Source organism: Rousettus aegyptiacus, unplaced genomic scaffold (genome assembly GCF_014176215.1).
Source record: "Rousettus aegyptiacus isolate mRouAeg1 unplaced genomic scaffold, mRouAeg1.p scaffold_m13_p_2, whole genome shotgun sequence".
NCBI lineage: Eukaryota > Metazoa > Chordata > Mammalia > Chiroptera > Pteropodidae > Rousettus > Rousettus aegyptiacus.
This window is the reverse complement of record NW_023416295.1, coordinates 166,292,664-166,309,183: the sequence shown is the minus strand read 5'-3', so window position 1 is coordinate 166,309,183 and position 16,520 is coordinate 166,292,664. Positions and strand designations below refer to the sequence as shown.

General features: G+C 49.6%; 1 protein-coding gene across 7 annotated transcripts in view; it reads left to right on the top strand.

Annotated features, from left to right (window-relative positions):
- Positions 1–16,520, top strand: part of SYN3 (synapsin III) — a 400,752-nt gene that overhangs the window by 353,408 nt on the left and 30,824 nt on the right. The gene's annotated exons all lie outside the window — the stretch shown is intronic.

Genomic DNA, 16,520 nt, shown 5'->3' with positions numbered 1-16,520 from the left:
TCAGGGAAGGCTTTCTGCGCCGTGACTCGTGAAGGAAGGAGAGAGTGAGCCAGGTGGACATCCAGAGGAGGAACGTGACCGCAGAGGGACGAGCACACGCAAAGGCCCTGGGGCAGGAGCTGCCTCTGTACGGTCCAGGAAACAGGCAGATAGCCAGTGGTGCGAGAATAAGTGCTCAAGGGGACAAGTGGTAGGGAATAAGGTCAGAGGGTTGGGGCGAGGTGGTGGAAGAGGATCATGTAGGCAACTGACTATAATCCAAGCGGAATGCAGTAAACCCAATAGCAAGACAATAAGAGCCACATGCTGAGATGGGAGTCCACATAAGACCGAACCATGATGGAGAGGGAGATAGATCTTCATCGATTTACTCATTTGTCCAAAAACAAACAAACAAACAAACAAAAAACGAATATCGTAAGTGCGTGTAATCACTGTGTTGAGGCCACACATAAACATGGGCCCTCCTTCCTGGGGTGGGGCCCGGGCCCTGGCGTGTTTGTATCCATGGGTGATGCTAGTGCGAAGCCAGTGGTTCAAAGCTCCAGGCTGGAGCGAGGCCTGGAAGAGAAAGTGAGGGTGGGAAGGAGTCAGGGCCAGGAAACAGACACATTGTACGCTGCGCTCTGGAATGTGGACTTTATCTTCCAGGCGAGAGAGAGAGAGACCCACTGGTAGGTTTTAAACAACGAATGGGCACGGTTGGATTTATAAGGCGGCGATGTGAGAAGAAGGGAGAGGTGTGGGGGCAGGGAGCGGGAGACTGGAGCCTCCGGGACTCATTAGGAATAAACCATAGCAGGTCAGAGAAGAAATAAGGGCTCAAACCCAGGCAGGAGCAGAAGCCGTTTGAAGTGACATGAGGATGTAGTCAACACCACGGAAAAGGCAGGATTAAAAACTCAGGGATCGGCTGGATGTTGGGCTGAAGAGAGTTGAGATGATGATGGTTCCATCCAATGAACTACGAAATCAAGAAAGATAGACTTGGGGGAGAGGCAACGGCAATTTTTAACATTTTGTGTTTGAGGTACCTGTGGAAAATAACAGTAATAATCACAAACTGGTTATTGGGCACTTACTGGGAGCCGGGCCCTGTGCTCTGTGTTTCATGTGCATTTTTTTTTTTTTTTATTTAATTGTCATAGCAGATCTATGCCATAGGCGATCAGCTTATCCTCATTTTGCAGAAGGGAACACTGAAGCTCAGATGAGCTAAGCAAGCGGGAAGGATGATGGTATCTGTTAGGGGGTGGACATGCCACTTCGCCCAGAGCTAGGCACGATGGTGAGTGCCCAGAAAATGGCCGTGTTGCTACGTATTATTATTATTATCTTCTCACCACCACGGGAAGGAAACACAAGTCAAGTCTGCAAAGAGGGCAAGCAGTCATACTTAGGAGCCTTGTGTATATATAGATGTGCATATAAATGCCTCAGTGTCTGTATGTGTGTGTGCGTGCGTGTGTGTGTGTGTGTGTGTGTGTGTGTGTGTGTGTGTACCGCTAGACCCATACCCAGCCTGTTGCTCCATTTTATTTTTGGCTCTCTAATTAGGCAATGAGGCATCTCGAATGCCTCTTGATCTTACTCTCCGGCCCTACCCCACGTCCACACCATAATTGCTTTATATTTTTAATTTCTCCTCTAAAAGCTAATCTCAGCCTCCTTTCAATTGTCCTGTCCCATGAAGTATACTGTGTTGCTGGCCATGCAGCCAAAGTAGGTTTTTTCTTGTGGCGAGAAGAAGGGGGACTTTATTTATTTATTTTGCTCTAGCTCCTCTCGCCTGTTCCTGTGCCAGATAAACAAAGCTGCTATTCATTTCGGCATCTCCCCATCTCTATCGTGCCCAGAGTCATTTTATCAGCAAAGCCTCTTGGGCTGTCTCACCAGGAGCCTGGAACAGCAAATAAGAATGTTCTAAAAGTGAGCCCTGTGAAAATAGAATCCCATTTAATGAGGCCACAGAGAGGAGGCTGTTGCTCTTTTGGCGAGTGAAGGAGCAAACATTATGTTTAAAATCGTGGTTGGAAAATGCTGGCTTCTCACATGTGGCCTCGGCGAAAAGCATTCAGCCAGCCCATCAACAGTCTGTGACTCAGGGGCAAGGAGCTGAGGCAGCTGGAAAGAAAACTTAGGATCGGGCCGCCCCTCTCCCAAGGGCCCCGTCCTCGCGCTTAGACCCCTGGTGATATGTCTGTCATGGCCCTGCTGTTTTTTGCTGTCACCCCTCCACATCAACGCTTGCTCGACCTGTGTCCCATTCACGGACTCCCAAGTGCCGGGTCGAAGGCCTGGAACCCGACCTTCCAGCCAACCCTTCCTCAGTAACGGCGTCACTTTGCTCTGTGGTCTCTGAGTCCTCTGTCCAATGGACAGTGCAAACACTCAGTTTATAAACCGGATTCATCCGACGCAGCTCCAGATGAAGGGCGCTCGAGAGTCCCACTGAGCTGTCCATCCCTCTAAAGAAGGGGCCCCCAAGGCCTCTCCAAGATACCTCGAAATTCCATGGAGTCCAGTTCGACGACCACTCCCTTAGGTCAAAAGGGTGCCCAGAGACCACCGTTGACATCCATTTGTTCCTTTATTCATCCAGAAAATAGTTCCCAGACACCGAGTGTGTACAAGGAGCCAGGCGTGCAGGAGCGAATCTGACAGGCAGGCCCTTGTTCTCACGGAGCTGCTGTTGGCGGGGAGGTGGGGGTGCGTGGTGTAGACGACTGCGAGATAGTCTGAGACCACGACGAGTTCGAGGAGGAATGCGAGACTGGACAACGTCAGAGAATATGACAAGGGAGTGAAAGCTGCTTTGTTGTTCTTCTTTATTTCTTCGTGTATCGGGGGTCACAATGGTTAACACAATTATATAATTTTCAGATGTACATTATCATTCGACATCTGTATATTCCATTGTGAGTTTACCACCCAAAGTCCAGTTTCCTTCAGCTGCCATATATTTGATCCTCTTTACCCACTTCACTCTCCCCCTAAACTCTATATTTGACCCCCTTTACCCCATCTACTCCCCTTCCTCCCCCACCCCACTAGTAACCATTACTCTATAGTCCTCTGGTGACCACTAGTCCATTGTCCATGTCCATGAGTCTGTGTTTGTTTGTCCTACTCACTTGTTGCTTTTAGGTTTATATCCCACTTATAAGTGATATCATGTGATGTTCAACTTTTTCAGTCTGGTTTATTTTGCTTAGCATGATTATCTCGAGGTCCATCCATGTTGTAACAAATGGCAGTATTTCATCTCTGCTTATGGCTGAGTAATATTCCATTGTATATATATATATACCTAAGCTTCTTTAGCCAATCATCTATCGTAGGACACTTAGGTTGCTTCTATGCCCTGGACACTATGAATAACACTGCTATGAACATCGGTGTGCAAATATCTTTTTGAATATGAGTTTTCAAGTCTTTGGGATAAATAGCCAGTAGAGGGATTGCTGGATCATAAGGTAGATTAATTCTCAGTTTTCTGAGGAACCTCCATACTGTTTTCCACAGTGGCTGTACCAATTTGCAGTGTCACCAGCAGTGTATGAGGGTCCCTTTTTCTCCACATCCTCTCCAACATTTGTTATTACTTTTCCTGTTGATTATAGCTGTCCTAACAGGTGTGAGCTGGTATCTCATTGTGGTTTTGATTTGCATTTCCCTAATAGCTAACGATGCTGAGCATCTTTTCATATGTTTGTAGGCCATTTGTATGTCCTCCAGGGAGAAGTGTTCAGGTCCTCTGCCCACGTTTCGATTGGATCATTTGTTTTTTCTGTCGTTGCCGAGTTGTATGAGTTCGAAAGAGCTGCTTTAGATCGGATGATCGGAACAGGTGCCGATGATACAACAGAGACAACGGGAAGGAGCCGGCTGCGTGGCGACCTGCAGAAGGGGGTTTGCTGGCGGCGAGAATAACAAGCGCAAAGGCCCCGAGGCAGCACTGAGCTTGGCAGAGTTCTAGGAACTGAGAGTGAGGTGAGGGGTGGGAGGTAGGGAATGAGGCCAGAGAGGTCAGCAGGGCCGAGGCCTGCCGGCCCTTATGAGTGCATGCTTATGAGACTGTAGCGGGCGCGAGTTTAGCTTAGATGTTTTTGGCACCCACCTATGACGGTGATTTTGTTCCCTGATGAGATAACGAAATTTGTACATGTTTTGTCCTCATAAAGCAAAGGGCACTGGATGGGGGAGCCAGGAGCCCTACCTTTCAGAAAGTTTCTTCCCTCCCTTCCGGTTTTCCTCTCTTCCTTTTCCTTTCCAGAAGCTGCACCACCAGAAGCAAAGTGGCCTTGTCCCTCTGTGTGTGTGTGGCGGGGGGGCGGGGGGGGGCTTTAGTTTTCTCTTCTGTGTCATGAGTTGACTGGGCGACGTCAGAACTCTCCTTTTCAATGTAATCCTCCATGAAACTTGAAATTACACCAGACCAAAAAAAAAGAAAAAAAAGTCATGTTGTATTAGCTGTAATTTCACTCCACAACTTCTCGTGTCAACGTTAATCGTCAAGCCCATCAGGCAGACACTGTGGGTCTTTTGGTGACCTTCGTCCTGTGTCCGCCTTTTACAGCGTGCGTCCTCACAGAGCACGGTTCTGAGAAAATCACCAGTGTTTCCCCAGCTTGCTCCACAACCACAGGTTTCTCTCCAAATAAACCAGGATGGAAGGAGACGTCTTCCTCTGAGGGCTGCCCGAAAAAAGGATTACCCAGGCAGCCCAAGTCAACGTATACCAAACATTCGAGGGTGCTTTTTGGATGCTTTAAAGTCAAGCTTTTAAATGTTTTACTTTAACAAAACAGTAATCAAACACTGCAACACTTCACATCCTTCCATGGAACACTGAAAAACAGTCATATACTGTCTTCCAGCCAGTGGTATGCTGGCAAACTGGCTCTCTGGGTGGAGGTGGGGGAGCCCTAATTTGTAGTATCGGCCAGTTTCTAGGGTATAAAAACTTCTGCTGTGGACGATTTCAAGCTAACACTGGTCTAATAATTTTATTAATTTTTTAACAATTGCTTCTCATGTACCAGCTCCAGGACACCAGCACTTGAGCCCTCATGTGTAGCTGCTGTTTCTGGGTAAAGCCCCCTCGAATGCCCTCAGCCAAAAGCCAGCACTGCAGTGGCACACGAGACCCTGAGACCTTCGGCTGGAGCCAGGGAGGGGCAGTTAGAATGGGATGGAGAGCAGGGGGCAGAGGCACAGCAAGCAGCTGGCGGCCTTAAGTTCTGGACCGATTTTTGTTGTTGTTGTCAGAAACGGCTAGAGTGTGCCCCCAGGAACAGTCACAGTGATACCTCTTGAAGCCAAATCCTTCCAAGTCCACCTGCACTTTACACACCTCAGATGGTACCTTGGAATGTCTTCCCCGCAGGGGCTCAGCCTTCTAAACCCAGCGAAAGCACCTTTGCCCCTTTAAAAGCTTTTCTGTCTGGCCCAAGCACAATGACGCCTGACTCCTGCCCTCTTCGGAGCCAGCTCTGGACCTAGCGTACCTCTCTCTTTCTGCGCCATTTGATTATCCTATAGTTCCGCTTCTTTCTTTTGTTTATTTTTTTTTAATTATTGGGGTGACATAGGTTAATAAAATCAAATAGGTTTCAAGTGTACAATTCAATAATACATATGTATATTGCACTGTGTATTCACCGTCCGACGTTAAATTTCCTCCTGCCGCCAAATATTTGACGCCCCCCACCCCGTCCCAATCTTCCCTCTGCTGACCGCTAACCCGCTGTCCATGTCCAAGAGTCTCTGCTGTTTTGTCATGTTTGTTTGTTACTTTTAGTTTCATATTCCACATATGAGTGAAATCATACGGTTCCCAACTTTTTCTGTCTGACATATTTCACTTAGCTTCGTAATCTCCAGATCCACCCATGTTCTCATAAATGGCAGTATTTCATCTTTTCTTAAGGCTGAGTAATATTCCTACATAGGTACCAGTTCTTCTATATCCAGTCATCTATCGAAGGACACTTCGGTTATTTCCACGTCTTGGCCACTATGAACAATGCTGCTATGAACATCAGGGTGCATGTATCTTTGCGGATAAATGTTTTCAAGTTTTTTGCGTGAATACCCAGAAGAGGGATTGCTGGGTCATACAGTAATCCTGTTCTTAGTTTTTTGAGGAACCTCCTGCTTATCAGTGTTCTGGGCTAGGCCTTGAGAACAGAAACCATGGTCAGAGCCCCAGTACCTAACATAGGGCCTGATATTTTTATTAATTTACTTAACGAATGTTAATTGAGCCCCTTCTATGTGCCAGGCAGTGTTAAGGCCAGTGGAGAACAAAACAGAGTCCCTGCCTTCATAGAGGCGTCGATTCTAGAGGACGCTTAACATCTGTGAAATTCTTGTCTTGCGGTCAGTCCCCTGTGATCCTCACTCTTAGAAAGACTAGGAGAGGAGAGCTTTCGTCTGCTTAATTTTAACCCTCGCACAGAACCCGCACATAAACAAGGCCACTCTTCATAGTCTCTTTTTTGAAGAAACTTTGTTTTTCAGAGCAGTTTTAGGTCCCCAGAAAAATCGAGCAGAAGGGACACAGATTTCCCATGTGCCCCCTTCCCCAGCTCATAGCCTCTCCCACGACCAACACCCCCCACCAGAATGGCACCATCGTTACAGTCGATGGCTTTTATTCAACACTAAAAAAAAAAAAAAGAGCTATCAAGCCATGAAAAGACATGGACAAAGCTTAAATGCATATTGCTAAGTGAAAAGGCTACATACTCCATGAGTTCGACTCTATGACGTTCTGGGAAAGGCAAAACTATGGTGACAGTAGAAAGACCAGTGTTCGCCAGAAGTTAGGGGGGAGGAGGGATGAAGAGGCAGAGCACGGAGGATTTTTAGGGCAGTGGAAGTGCAATTCGATACTGTGACGATGGGCTCTTCGTTCAGTATGCATTTGTCAGAACTCACAGAATGCACCACGCCGAGAGTGAACTCTAATGTAAACCATGGACCCTGAGTGATAATGATATGTCACTGTAGCTTCATAGCCTTTTGCTTTTATTGTTTGATTATGGCTTTGGGAGATTTGAAGGCCCGTTCGCGTACCATTGTTATGGACCCGCGGCTGTCACGGGAGGCTGCTGGTTAAATGTTTACCCCCTGCGACCCATCAGTGTCTTGGGCTGAGTTGTTTCATAGGTTAGGCAGCTCCAGGAGGAAGGAAAATAGATGGGATGAGCTTAGAATTTCCCGGAAGACAGGACGGAAAAAAGGTCCACGGCTCTGCCGTTGGGCAGCGAGGATCCTGTGCAGATCCCAGCCCGGGGCGTGGGCGGAGCTCTCGGATGAGCCCAGGGCCAGCCATTGCCACTGCCCACTGGTCATGTCGGGCAGTGGGGAGCAGAAGGAGGAAGATGATGGTAAGGGAGGCGAGAAACACCGCAGAAGAAAGCAGAATGAGAGGATGAGATGAGGGGCAAGGGAATGCTGCCCGGCCGGCAGGTAGCAGGTTTGCTCCTCAGACGGAAACCTCCAGACTCCGAGAGAACCGCCAGGCCCTCCTCACTTTGCTCTCGGTCGCGCTATACGCCTTCGTTAGAGACGGGAGTGGCCTGTCGTCATGCTTTACAACGACCCGACAGGTCACCCGTTCTGTTCTTCATCCAACGTTTCAAAAACAACTCACAGACATACGCACTCTCCTTCTCTCTTTGCTTAGATAAACGGTACTTTTAAATGGCATCTCATATCAGGATCGTACATTATGAGCTGCGTGGGCCAGCTCACGCATCGAAGCAAAACGTCTACCCGCTGAGATTTCAGTGTTCGCCTGCGAACCCCCAGTTCGCGCACGCGCGCTGCGGCTCTCTCACTGCTAGAGAAGTCGGCACCCCTGGTGCTGAAAAGACTCGGAGCCCTTGATTTATGAGAAACCCCCGGGCAAGTCGCCGGCCCCTCCCCAAGTGTCACTTGCCTCATCTGCAAACTGAGAGGATTGACAAGACGCCGTCTCAAGCCCCTTCCTACTCCAGGGTTCTGAGTCGTTTGCTCCATAAATGTAGAGTCATTGAAGGCGACCCCCACGCGGCAGAGTTCTTGGCTTCCCGCCTCCCTCCTAGGCTTCCCCCAACCACCCTCTTCCCCACTGCAAGGAAGACCTACGTGGGAGAGAAGCCCACGCTGTGCCAACCCCAAATTTAAAACTAAAGTTCCAAAGTAGAAGAAAAACACTCCAACGTTTTCAGACCTCGGCATGCCATGCTCGCCCCTTTACCTTGATGAAGTGAGCGGTGTAGCTTGCCAGGGAGTCACATCCCGACACACACACACGCACACACACACACACACACACACACGTGTGCACACACGTGCAAAAAAAATCACTTTATTGTGTTTGAAAAACATTTACAATGACCTTTATTACCTCAATATTTCATAAGAGTCATAAGAGAGCCAGAGAGACCAGGAGTCTAACCCGTTCCCTGGCAAGATCCCCGCACACGGCATCCTCCTCCACCGTCTGGCTGCAGACAGGCATCACCCACGTCCCCCAGGAGAGAGTCAGCAGGTTTCCAGATCCTCCCTGAAAGGGCAGTGTGCGGAGGGATGGAGGTTAAATACCATGTTTAACCGGCCGCAGAATCTGCCCGCAGGCATCGTTAGGTACACAGTGCCACACCTAACACACCCACCGCACAGCCCCCTTAAAACCACGTCACAGACAGGGCGAGAGAGGCCTCCATGTCCCGAAAATATAAGCCGGGGGCCGGGAAAGTAAAGGAAATAGTTTGAACGTTATTAGTGTGGATGAGACTTGACAAAATCTCTAGACACTTCATCCGTAGAGGCACTTTCAGCTAACGACGAGCAGCTAACACTTGCTGCTTTGTGCCTGGCTCGGTTGAAATGGTTTACATGGGTTATCTCACTAATGTCTTCACAGTAATTCTGTGAGCCGTGTACTATTGTAAAACTCATTTTACAGATGAGAAAAATCAAGGTTTAGAGAAGTAAAGAAATTTCCCAAGGTCACACGGCTAGTAAGGGGAAGAGCCTGGTTCCCAAACCCACGATCAAAGCAATACCTTCTATTTGTGGGACAGTTTGTATATTTTAGAACTATTAGCATGTAACAATAACCATCACTTAGAGAAACAGACAGGTGATAGATAGATAGATAGATGATAGATAGATAGATGATAGATAATTGATTGATAAATTAGATAGATAGATAGAGGATAGATGATAGATAGATAGATAGATAGATAGATAGATAGATAGATAGATAGATATAGATAGATAGATAATAGATAGACAGACAGACATTAGATAGCCAGGCAGACAGATATAGACATAGAAATATAATTTCTAATCCTCCCAACCCCATGAGAATGGGTATAAATATTATCATCTCTGTAAGGTAAACAAGTGACATGCCGAGAAGTTTTAAAAGTGAGCCTCTATTGGGAGAGCACTCCCGGGCGAGGTTCAGAAGTCACGCCCCAGGACGGGAAGGCGTAGTTTTTATAGGGTTATGGGGGGGTAGGGTATAGAATGGGGAATGTCAGTTGAGCATCCGGACTAGGGTGGTGGCAGATTAGGGCAATGGCGCCAGGGCTTGAGGGTGGGGCCCTGTCCGGATTCCGATGTCAAGCTGGGAAACCTCTAGGCAGGCCCCTGCCAACCTAACAATCTCCATGAGGAAACTGAGCCTCAGAAAAATTTAAGAACTCATTTCAGGGTATGGCTTTTATAACTGCCTAAGCCAGAATTTGAACCTGGATCAGCCGGACCCCATAGTCTGCATTTGCTGTGCATCCTGCAGAATTTCATCTGATTTTTCTAACAACTTTGTGACTTGTGGGGTAGGGGAGTGGGTGGTATTGTAAAGCCTATTAAATGGAATTCTACAAACTTGGCCTGATCAGCTGCAGGAAGTCCCTAAAAATTTGACCAATACACAGTAGTACATTCTCTATCACGCTCTCCTGCTGAGTCTTTTAAAGCATATGCAAACTAGCCGTTTTCTACTTATTTATCACCTATCTATCTATCCATATATCTAATCACCTTTTTATTTATCTGCTTATTTATTCTCCACTTCCGCCAACTAGAGTACTCCCTTGTCTCTGCCTTATTTATTGCCATATTCTCAGTGTCTAGCAAAATGCCCTCAATAAATAATTGTGGACTAAATGAATGACCACACGCTCAGAATTAAATGACTAGTGAACACCTCAAATAGTACAGAGAGTCTTGTGGGAGTTCAAAGGAGGAAAGAGAAGACCCTATGAGCCGGAGTGAACCAGAAAGCCTTCCTGGAGGAGGTGATGGGTTTTAGGGCTTTAATGGATGAGTAGCTTTTAGGTAGAGGAGCAAGGAGAGCATTCCAGGAAGGAAAGAGACCAGAGCAAAGGCACAGAGCGCACAGGACCCCAAGGCAGAGCTGCCTCAGAGCAGCTAGAAGCAAACTCTGACCACGCTTCTGCCCTGGCAGCCCCAAGGAAGACCCTGACAGCTCATCCTTCCTATGAGGAGCTCGAGTCATCCAGAGGATTGTATTCATCCACAAATGTCTAGTCCCGTCTGAAACGGGGATCACCCTCCTTAGCAAGCTTCCCCCCACCACGCTTCCATCTGTGTGCAAAATGGCCATGGCTCTGGTCCAAGCAAGGGCCGGCAAGAGAGAAAGGAGGGAGGCAGGAAACCCACATCCCCAAGGGGCCGGACAAACCTGTCCTTCCTGGGGCTTCGTCAACTTGGGAACGTGGAGAAGTGAAAGCGGCAGGCTCTGGGCCCAGACGGTGTCCCCACATCCTGGCCGCGTGACCTCAGGCTGCTCACAGGCCCTCTCTGAACTTCTCCAGTCCCGTCTGGAGACATAGAGATAGTACTCCCTACTTCCATGACTTGAAGATCAGTACCCACAGACCAGAGCCACCGCCCTCTCCCCCGGCGACACAGTGGGTCGTGTGGGCTCCACGTGCGGATTGTTGGACGTCAGTACATCCTCAGCCTGCTGGGCAGCCCTGGACAAAGATCCCACTGCCGATCAGATGCCCCAGTTACAAATGTGCTGTTGCCAGCCTCGGCGAGGCCCCGGTGGGTCTTCTCGGCAGAGCAACTCCCGAATCGGCTGCCTTTTCCATCCCCATCGAGGTGTTTCTAGAACTTCACTGCTCCCTTCGAGCCCCACGTTCTTGCCCGAAGAGAAGGACGGGTGCCCTGTCACAGGGGTCGTGACGCTGACAGACATCTCGTCTTCTGCACTCACGCACAGGCGTCTTCCGATGCCTTTGCCCCGCCTCACACCCTCGTCCCCGACGCGGGGGCTCGGGGGTGCCTTTTCTCCAAAGCAGAGTCCGTTCTTACCTCTTGGCTTTGCCCCCATTTCCACCCCTATCCTCTGGAACTTGGCTACCTGTCCGTTTCTTCTCACCCTAGTTCTATCGATGCTACTTTCCAAATGGCACCTCGTCTACATGAATGAAGCATGATTCAAGCCTCAGTCAGATTTGAAAAGGATAAATATATCTTCACCGGGCCTGGTGCCTCCCTGCCCTATTTTTTCGGCCAGGTGTCTTGAAAGAAGAGCATGTAGCTGCTCTCTCCCCTCACTCTCCAGCTCCCTAAATCAGCTCCCACAACTCCCCGTAACTTTATCTGGCAAAGATCATTCATGCTGTCTGGACGGGCAGACCTGCTAAAGTCTTCGACCACTTGGCTTGCTTGGCTCTTGGTCACTGTCGACCTGTCTCCTGAAACGCAGTTCTGCCTTGCCTTCTGGAACACCGCCGTCACCCACATTTCCTCCTTTCTCCCCAGCCAGACCTCCTTTGCCTCCTTCGCCCTTTGTCCATGCGCCCTGGGGTTCTGCCCTCCCTTCTTCTCCCTGCACATAGATTCCTCAACACCGTACTGGGTAATTTGGTGGCCACTAGCCATGGGCGTGTGGCTCAACTGAGACGGGATGTGAGTATAAACTACACAGGACAAAGAAAGGGAGCACACCATATCTCGGTCACGATTTGTGCAAAGATTACACGCGGAAATGATTTTTAAAATTTATATGTGGGGTTAATAAAGTAAGTTCCTAAAATTCATTTCACCTGTTTCTCTTTCCTTTTTGAATGTAGCTCCTGGGAAACGCAGAATGACACAGGTGGCTTTAGGGACGGCAGCGCCTTAGACAGTCACATGCCCCCCTGTGGTGACACTGGTTTCCCGGTGACATGTAAGGCCATGCAGCACAGGGATAAGGAGAGTGGCCCAGGCCCAGCCACTCACGAGCGGTGTAACCTCGGGCAAGGGACACAGAACGGTGCCCGGCAGATGGAAGGCGCTCACCCACGCTAGTCGTTCTTAAAGAGAGGGAACCACACACGGTAGTTACAGCTGGGACCTCTGAAGCCGGACCGTTAGGTAGGCATCCTTCTCCTTTGCTCACCAGCTGTGCAACCTTGCACTTACCCGGCCCTCCCTGGGCCTCATTTTCCTCACCTGTAACATGGCAAGAGCCCCAGCGTCCAGGACGCCCAGCAATGGCTACCGCGTGCTAAGCGCTCAGCAGACGGTTCTGTTGTTTGGCTCCCCCTCGGCCTCTCACATTCACCACGAGCATTTCCCGCATTTTCCTGCCTTTTCCTTCCCACTGCCTCGGGTCAGCTCTGCATCACTTCAGGTCTAAGCTGCAGCAATCACTGTGCAAATGATCCCCAGCCTCCTGACTGGCCCCTCCCATCCATGTCCCACTCTGGCTGCTGAGGTGCAGGTCCTAAAGCTCAGAACCGGCCGCATCACTCCCCTGCTGAAAACCCAGCAGTGCTCCATATTGTGCAGGAGGGAAAGCCTGCAGGACCCACTGGGATCCACCAAATCCTCCAGGAGCCTCTCTCGGCTCAGGCCTCCTCATGCCCAGTGCTCTGCCCACATCCGACTCCTCTCCAATCCCCAGACATGCCAGGCTGCTCCATGCTTCTCTCCCTTGCCTTCTTCCCTCTTTTACCTTCCATGAGTGTCCACATTCATGTCAGCCCCGTCAGCACCAGACTCAGCTCAAGATCAAGAGTTTCCTGAACTCCCTGACCCCTTTAGTGGAAGTGACCCCTGCCCCTGACTTTGGGCCCACACTGTGCCGAGGCAGAACTCTGCCGCCCCGGCTGCAGCCCACCAGTGCGCTCTCAGCGGACGCGCCTGCTTCCCTCACGGACCTAAGACAGCGTGGCGTCTTAGGAATGATGATGCTGATGATGGATTTATTGAGAGCCTGCTATGTGCCAGCACTGCCCGAGGACGGGACATGGGTTAACGTCCTTCCTGTCTTACTATAGTGCCCCTGGGTGGTAACTAAGTTGAGGGAGCTGGAAGATAAAGAGGTAGAGTCAAACCTCCTTAGTGTCTGGTGAGCCGGAGTTCAAAGCCGGGTGGTCTGCCCTCAGAGACGTTTTTCATATTAGCAATCTTCTTTCTGGACATTCTTACAAATGTAGAAATTCTATTTACAGAGACCACGCTTTAACCTTGACTTACTTTTTTTTAAATGGAAACATAATTAACATGTGACAATGTGTAAGTTTAAGGTGCACGATGTGTTCATTTGATACATTTATGTGTCGTGATATGATCACACTGTTATACATTTATGTGCTGCAATATGATCACACTGTGGCGCAGCTAAAACCTCCACCGCATAAAACAACTGTCATTTCTTTTTTGTGATGAGAGTGTTCAAGAGCTACTCTCTTAGCGACTTTGAAGTATACAGGATTGTTGACTAGAATCACTATGCCATGACTAGGTCTACAGGACTCACACAACTTCTGGTTGCATATTTGTAATCTTTAACATCTCCCCCTTTCCCCCACCCCCAGACCCTGGCAACCACCATTTTACTCTGTTTCTATGAATTCAGCTTTTTTCGATTCCACACGTGAGATCATACATTATGTGTCTTTCTCCGTTTGACTTGTTTCACTTAGCATCATCCCTGTTGTCACAAATGGCAGGACGTCCTTCCTTCTTATGGCTGAATATTATTATATATGCCTCATCTTCTTTAACCCTTCCTCCATTGATGGGCACAGGTTGTTTCCGTATCTCGGCTGTTGTGAATAATGCTGCCCTCGATCTACCTCTGTAACCTAAGATAGCGTGGTTAGTTTTTGAAGCGAAGAGTTCAGAGAGAGTTCAAGACCTTAGTTGCCCAAGGTCACCCAGCGAGGCCCCTTCCCAGCCGGAAGCGGAGTTGGGGCCTCCTGGCTCTCAGTGTTCTTTTTCTCGTTTTGGGTTGGTCATGTGTCCTTGCCAAAAGGCCAGGCTGATGCCCCGCCCCACCCAGCCCGCACCCCCAAACAATGGGAAGTAAGAACCTTGGGCAGCTTGCCTGCAGACATGTCCCGAAGCAATGAAATGTCCAAAGCCAAGGTCGAAATAATAAGCAAGGCTGAGAGAGCATCTGCTTTGTTTGCTTGGTTTAGTGTGTTTTCATTACAAATGATCTGGCTCCATTCTGCCTCGGGAGGCACCGGGGCTTTCTTTATTCTCCTGGGGAGAAAGGAGGGTTGGGTGGGGCAGCGTAGCTGAGAAGTGCTGACAGCAAGGCTGAGCAGGTCACGTCCAGGGTTGGGGCACTCTCCGTGAAAGCCCAGATGGAGGGGAGTGCTAGGCAGAGACCCAGGGGAGGTGGCTCTCTGTCAGGGCCTGTCACTCAGGGGGGTGCAGATTTCACGGTGAGTAATGTCCCTCCAAGCCAACCGAGATGACCCTGAAAGGGAGACTTACTCAGGATTGCGCTGGGCGAGGAAAAAGCAAACCTTAAGGAGCTCCGCAAGGAGCCTGCCGACATCTCTTCATCCCACAAAGCCAGGGGGTCATTCAAGAAAGGTGGGAAAGGGCCAGAGGGAGGTCCACTGGGGCCAGGAGGTGTTTCAGCAACTTTCTTGTAAAACCACTGGGAATGACGACGCTCTTTGCTCTTCATTGTGTGAGGCCTGTAATGAGGAACCACTGTCTCAATGTCTTTCGGAAATAAGTGTTAGGGGACAGAAACGTTTCTTTGACAGAACTGGGGCACGTCCCTTGGTCAGACCAGAGGACTGCTGGGTCTTGGATTGGAAGAAGCATTGAAGGTCACCCACCCGCCTCACGCTGGACTTTGCTCCTGCAATGTGCCTTTCCAGCCAGTCAGCCACGGCGCAGGCTCACACTGGGGTGCAGTAAGAGTAAGGAATTTGACAAATCAAACGTATCGCCTTAGTACAAACAAAGATCTTAAAGAATGTGGCTTCGATGTACAGGCAAATGGGCTGCTTGGGACTGAACCCCAGAATGAGGCAGACTTGGCCATCACACGCAGGCAGCTTCGGGTTGCCTCAGGCTTCCCCTCACCCCTTGGGGTCTGACCTGAAAATTTACAGTCTGGAAAAGCAGAACAGATTACATGCTGCTTGTGGGAAAGACAGCTCCTAAATTGGAACGGGAAGAAAATGGCCTGGCCACTACGCTTGCCTCATTTTTCCTCCAGACTCTCCGATCCAAAAATGTCACTCCCTCTGAACGACAGGCCAGGGGTGTCACTCCCTACACAGAGAAGAAAACTGCAAAAGTTTGGAAACCAGGGATTTCCCCTAATAGCTTTCTCCGAACCTAAAGGTAGTCCACTGCTGAAGAAGAGGACTCAGGGCCCCCAAGGCCCTCTGAGTGAAAAATTCCGCCTCAGACAAGAACCTCAGCAAAAATACTTCCCTGTAGACACACCCACGGGCCAGCAAAGCAGGTTCGGGCAGCCGGTAGCCAGGAAATGCACTGACCCGGTATCAGGATTGTTTTGGCTGCAAGTAACGGAAAATTCCACCTCGAACTGGTTTAAACACTCTGAAGCCTTGGGGATTAGCATCTCAGTGAAGTCGCCGAGGTCCTAGACTTGTCCTGTCCCTGCTGGCTGACCTCAGGCTCAGCTTCATTCTTGGGCAGCTGCCTCTGTCCTATGCTGGCTGCCAGTGGCCTTCTCGGTAATAGGCCTCATGCTTCCCTCTTTACATCCATTGCGGAGTATGCTGATTCTTTCTTTCTGACTGGGCCAGCTCATTCACACGTCCATCCCCAGGGCTGTTGGGAGAGGAGCGTTGTGTTCTAATTGGCTTATGATCATCAGCGCGAGGGTCTGCCTCGCGTGTGGGGGTAGTAGCATCTGTTCCCCTGAAGCCTGCGGCTTGGTGGAGCTGGGTAGATACCTACACAAAGCTGGGGTTCTGTTAGGATGGAGGAAGTAGGGATGGTTGTTGCAGAGAAAAAAACGTGGCAAAGCCATCAGAGAAAACCTCTCAGGCGGTGACATTTAAGCAAAGACGTGAGGAATGAGAATGAGCTGCCACGTGAGGACCAAAAGGGAAGAACCTTCCAGAGAGAGAGAGCAGCACATGCAAAAGCCCAAAGGCAGGAAGGATCTAGGGCTGTTTGGGAAGTGCCAGCAGACCAGGATGCGGAGGGTCCCAGGCCAGGAGAGACTGGCGTGAGAAGAGGGACCAGCCAGGCGGCGCCGAGCT